At 42.0% G+C, this 6417-nt stretch overlaps 1 long non-coding RNA gene across 1 annotated transcript; it reads right to left on the bottom strand.

Annotated features, from left to right (window-relative positions):
* Positions 1 to 1767: 1767 nt before the first annotated feature.
* Positions 1768 to 5438, bottom strand: LOC148501066 (uncharacterized). Its single transcript, XR_015870087.1, has 3 exons — positions 5317 to 5438; positions 4584 to 4669; positions 1768 to 2297 (listed from the first exon to the last, which is right to left on the bottom strand). It is a non-coding gene; the product is annotated as an uncharacterized LOC148501066 (long non-coding RNA).
* Between the last annotated feature and the right edge of the window lie 979 nt (positions 5439 to 6417).

The following is a 6417-nucleotide window of genomic DNA, read 5'->3' on the forward strand; positions in this document are numbered from 1 at the left end:
TTGTGGCGGGAAAGAACGGTAGTAGTCGCTATCTGTCTTTGGAGCTTGAGGTGCTCTCCCTTCCAATACATGGCTTAGGCTGATTTTACCCTACTGGGGTCAGCGGCAACCACCTAACCAGGCGGGCCTCATGTTGTGTCATTGGGGTGGGAGGTGGATACCTTGGGCGTGGTAATGGGCTGGCTGCTCGCCTCCCATTTAGAAGATCAATGTGAGTATGCAGTTGGTGATCTTGCATTGTGGGGCCGTTCTTTCTGCGCCACCATACTTTGTCTGTCTTTCTTTCTTATTCTATTAGTTAGTTCAGTTATACATTAAATAGTTTAATTAGTTTAAAATTAAATAAAGCTGACCTTCCTTTCCCCTTATATAAATCTCTGTGTCATTATTTCATTATGACTTTGGTTGGTGATTTACCCTGCACTGTTAGGAGAGAACACTCATCAGGCGATGGGAAGTTTAATAGGCCCCATAGGGGATAATGGTGCCTCAGATGCTTCTGCTGCTTTTCCCAATTGCGGCAGCATTGTGCTTACTTTCATATGGTAATGGAACAATACACCAAAGTAAGTTGCAAATTTGTGAGTCTGAAAGTGCAGGCCACTGTTCTAGCATCCACTGGTGCAACAGTCATTAGTATTGCCACTTGCACCAGCCCGATGCTAGGTTAAAGAGAACCATCAGTAATAGGTGTTCCTTTCCGAGACTCGCACGGAGCTTTACATACACGCACACCACACTGCCATGTCACTTCCATTATATTCAGCTGCTATGTGCCTTTTGCTACATGCCGCAGGGAAACACCTACAGTATGTCACATTAGTCTCCGTTCACAATAGATGCAACACACGCACCTACTTGCAACTTCAGGAAACATTGAGCAGCAAGTGTGCACAACATGTTTTGCAACTAAGACGCGTGCACAGTCTGATCCAGTTCAGACGATGCCTCCATTTTCCAAGTTGCGTTCAGAATCAATTTATTACCACATTTACTGTCCTATTTACTAAGCTTTGTTAGGAGATAAAGTGAACGGTGAAAAGGTACCAGCCAATCAGCTCCTAACTGCCATTTTTCAAACACAGCCTGTGACATGGCAGTTAGGAGCTGATTGGCTGGTACCTTTTCACCGTTCACTTTATCTCCTAACACAGCTTAGTAAATAGACCCCTTAGTATCGCCTTTTTAGAGACTTTTCCAATGTGTAGCTGCAAGCATCTTATATTTTAACAATTCAATTTGTGAGCAATATGTGTTATTATTTCCCAATATGGCTCTATTTCTTCATACGCAGATGAAACCGGTGATTCTTTTTCAATATCTGTGAAGCCGGATAACAACATCCATGTGGGCAGCAATCTGACGATCCAGTGTGACGGAGCGGTGCAGGGGGAGACAGTGAGTCTGTATAAAAATGGAAAACAATTCCTACAGCAGCATACGACTGGTTCTGAGGCTGTATTTCATCTGGCACACGTTTCCATGCAGCACCAGGGCAATTATTTCTGCAAGGTGCAATCAAGAATCAGCAGGATATCCCAACATGTAAAAGTTGTGATCCAAGGTAAAAAACAGTTTTTATCTTTCAACTATACTATATAATGTTCATACTATTAGACGAATTTTTACTAAAGTGCGAGTTTATAGAAGTGGAGGTGTTGCCCATAGCAACCAATCAGATTCTAGCTATTACCTTCTAGAAAGTGCTAGATAAATAAGTAGAATCTGATCGGTCACTATGGGCAACAACACCACTTCTTTAAACTCGCACTTTAGTAAATAATACACCCCTCAGTGTCTAAGCTGAATGACTAAACTCACCAGCATACCTCCCAACATGACCCTCTCCAGGATGGACACAATGCTCCGGTCTTGGACTTCCCTGGTAATTTATGATCGGTGGCGGCTCTAGAGGTGGGGCTGCAGTACAGTCCAAAATTCAAATAGGGGAGTCACACCAACTGCCAGTGAGTCCCAGCCAGTTATGTTGGGCAGTGTGTGACATGACAGTTGGTGTGGCTCCTCTATTTGAATTTTGAACTGCGCTGATGGAAAGTGTCTTTTAGGCTGTACTTGCCCCTCATCTGTACAAAAAGCGAAGAAATGTTTAACACATGCAGCGCTTCTAGCAGAAATAAAAAAAGTTGTAATTCTTGATGAAGATTTAATTCTTCTGTGAAGATCTAGGATTATAATTCTCAATCTCATTATTCCAGACACATAACTTTCTTCCAAAAGGGGGCCCATTTTCTCCTATATTTGACGGTATATTCCGACTTTTCTCAAATGTGGTTACACTGAAAAGATAGAGGGGTAAATATAGTGTAGTATGTCAAATGCACATTTATTCTAAAAAAGAAACATAAAAAGGTATAAAGTAGGCTACTCTCCAAGCCACTTAAAATTGATATAGAGTAAAAAAAAGTGCTTAATACATCAGACATATCATGGGTTGAGAAAGAATGGAACCATACCGTGTCGGGCACCAGGCTAAAAGTGAATATTAATGGGGGGTTTCCAGATTCCTTTCCTCCTCCCTTCAATCAACACTGTCCAGTTGTCCACAGATACTTACCGTCCCAATAGAGCAAATGCAGGTAAGTCCATGCAAAGCTAACCAACATATTTTGAGTGGTAACTCTTCCTTAGGGCTGCATGGACTTCCTGCAAATCCCACCTGCCAGTGTACATTCTCCTCCTCAGTTAATAATCTATAAATGCTTTAAAAATAACTTATAAATACTAGCACAATAAATGTAATAACAGTACACATACATTCAAGTTAAAATTATATTAAAATCATATATGAATAAATAAACAGTTATACCTTTTGTATTTCCAGCTACAGATGGTAGCACCAAATTATCCTATGTCCCTTCCTAGGAACAATAAAGTTGTGCAAATTAGTTTGCGGCGGTGTGTATGCGCTACTTCAAGAAAGGCTGCGAAGAGTCCAGCCTGCAGGAGAGACGTCCCCTTATTCTGAAAAGCTGTCTACGCAAATAGAGCATCTTTTCGGAAGTGATAATTAAGTATAGGAGGCATGATGGTTCAAGCCTTAATGATCACAGGGGAATTTTTCTCTTAATGAAAAGACCCCTATGTAATACTGTTGCAGAACTATCTTCAAACTTAAGACTACTGAGAATAGTTCTAAACTATTAGAGCAATAGTTGATTAAACCAATGATAAAGTGATGAGTTTGACATCCAGACTTGGTAATTGACGAGAATTGACCACCTTAGTATGTGAGATAGGAGTTGGAACACATAAACCAACTAGGGCAACAGTAGTAACTGTGCTACCTTTAAATCCCTCTAATGCTTGGTTGAAACATTTTTCGTTTGTGCACATCCGCAATGAAGTCAAAACTTGTGGTAATCAGTGGCAACAAGAAAACATTTATGAAAGTCAACTAGGGTTACTGTATCATATGTGGCGGAGCTACCTGGTGCTACAATAATATTCCAAATACATTCTTTTTCCAGTGTCTTCCAGACTTTGAGCTGGCACTGTTATATTTACTGATAGATAAGCAATTTGCAGATGGGTTACAACAACAGACGTCCTATTTTGCAAAGTCAAATATACTTTCGAATTCAATTCAGTGCGATGTTGAATAGCCATGGGATGGGAGGGAGCTCCCGCAGCTGTTCAATTCAACGCGCTGTTAGCGTTGTCGTGAATGGGTTAAGTCTGAGAATGCCGGTTATCGTGATTTAACCTGGGTGTTAAGGCATGGTAACCGGCATTCCCTGACTAAAGCGCCGCGCTAAGCCGGCAAACAGCTGCGCATCTGGCGCTCTTGTTGGATTTCTCCCCGCATCCTCAAGGGGGTACTAGAAGAAATCCTTTAGTCGCTCAAACAGCGCAGTGTATTGAATAGCTGTGGGAGCTCCCTCTCGCAGCTATTCAACATTGCACTGAATTGAATTTGGCCCATAGTTTGTTATGCTGTATTGAAAATTACTGTATTCATTTTTCTCTTTCTTGAATTGATAGCAATATCTTTTTCATATATTACCCCCTTTTGATTCTGTTATTGCATTGATCTGATTATTATTTTCTATTTAATTTCATTCCAGAATTGGAGACTCCTGTTTTATCTATGGTTTCATTTATTTCCATGGGCAGCAATGTTACAGTGCAATGTGATGGTACCTCAAGAGGGGAGATAATCACCCTATATAAAAATGGGAGACAATTTCTACATAAGCAATCCAATGGATCTGCAGTTGAATTTCATTTTACACAGCTGGAATATGAGTATGAGTGCATCTATTCCTGTAAGAGGCAATTCAGTTCCAGGTTAAGCAATGAAATACGGATTTTAATAAAAGGTAATTTTATTTTTATTTTTTTATTGATGCCCATACTTATATTAACCACAAATAGATAGGAAAATTACTAATAGTCTTCTAGTCTTTGCATACAGTGTATAGCTCATGACCAGGGCCGCCATCAGGAATCACGGGGCCCAGTACAAGTGGATTATACAGGGCCCCCCCCCCTCCCAAAGCCCTGAGGGTGTAAAAGTGTAGTGTAGAGTGCTGAGTGATTTAATAAATGAGAATCGTACTTACCTGGTATCCTTAGATTGTGGCGATAAACTTGGTTGTGCTTCCCCTTCATCCATGCCTCTTCTGATCGCCAGGAAGCGGCCATGGCTCTATGTAGAACATTCAGGAGACGAGGATGGACAGACATAAGGAATGGAGATGTGGTAGAAAGTTGTGGCATAAGAGGAAAGTGAATAATGTGGACAGACAGCAGAAAAAGATTTGGGAACAGATGGGATGGGAAAAAAGATGGATTAATGCAGTCCTGACCAACCTGTGACTTTACAGCTGTTTTACCATCTAATCACGGGAGTGTAATCTGGGTCTTGTAGTTTCACAACAGCTGGAGAGTCACAAGTTGGACAGGTCTAGAATGTGACACACAGGAATAAAGAAAGTAAAAAGGTGTTAAGAGTCACACAAGTGGGGTGGATGCAGAGGCATTCACAAGGAGGGAAGGAGGTGCATGAGTACACATGGGAAGTGGAAAAGAAGCAATGGCACAATTGGGATTTGCAGTAGGAGGCAGAGGCACTAATGGAAAGTGGAGGGGATAGAGGCACTCATGGAGGTGTGAGGCAAAATCACCCAAGGAATGGGATGGGGAGGGGCAGAGGCACACATACTAAGCTACATAGAGTTCACTACAGTCAAATACAGAGTAAAGACAGGGGAGAGAGACATGGATATATATCATGGTGGTAGGGAGAGAACATAGAGCTGCAGACACAAGAAATGAGATCCATGTGGTACTTACTGGGCTGTGTCTGCAGCGTTCTTCCTGGGCTGTGAGGACGACAAACCACCTGACCTCCAGGCTGCAGTGTGGATCACAGATATGCTAGGGGAATCCAGCACTGACAGCACTAGCTTGTGTGCTGCTAGTGATGTCTGGAGAGTTAATGAATGACTAATCACAGCTTAGCTGTGCGATGATTCATTCATATAACTCTCTGGTAAGCACTACAGCAGCATCAGCTGTCCCGTGTTACAAGTAATTAGCAATCAACTCTGCCTGCGGCCGGGCCCCTCAGCTGTCCGGGCCCTGTACAGGAGTACTGGTAGTCCCCCCCTGATGGCGGCCCTGCTCATGACAATACAGTCCATCTACTACACTTTGCAAAAATATACAGATGGAGAATGTTTCTTTCATCCAAGAATCGATCGCAATCACATGGTGCATCAATTCATTGTACTATGCTGTTTTTGAAAGGCAGCTACAGTGCATTCTGGTGCCTTCACAGAAGTAATTTAATCACTGTCCCACTCTCATCTGTATGCATGTCTATCGCTAACAGACACATAGCTTAAAACAGTGGTTCTCTGAAAATCACTGCCCCAGGAGGGTGTGATTTTTTGGGGGGGGAATAACATTTTAAGAGGGCGGCAGGGGGCATTGGGAGTTTTTTGGGAATTTTATTTTTATTATCCTGTATTTATATGGTGCCACAAGGGGGGTCCGCAGAGCCTTAAACTGTACACAAAGAAGAAGTATAAATAAATGAAGAAAAAAATAGACCTACAGTACAAACCATTGCAGAACATGGAATATAAGGTATTTAAACATTAAGCTTTTAGGGACAGATGTACTAAGCTCTGAAAAGTGATAAATTAGAGAGTGATAGACTGCCAACCATTCAGCTCCTAGCTTTCATTTTTCAAACACAGCCTGTAACATGACAGTTGGGAGCTGAGTGGTTGGTAGTTTATCACTTTTCAGAGCTTAGTACATCTAGGGCGAGATGCACTTACTTATCACCAAAGGCAGACTACGCGTATGCATCATACCTCTTAAATGTGATCGCCGTGTCTGTAATGACCGTGCACCCTTCCATCTCAATCGCCAGCATCAGTGTGA

The sequence above is a fragment of the Taudactylus pleione genome, unplaced genomic scaffold, assembly GCF_031769625.1.
Source record: "Taudactylus pleione unplaced genomic scaffold, aTauple2 ptg000535l, whole genome shotgun sequence".
NCBI classification, from domain to species: domain Eukaryota; kingdom Metazoa; phylum Chordata; class Amphibia; order Anura; family Myobatrachidae; genus Taudactylus; species Taudactylus pleione.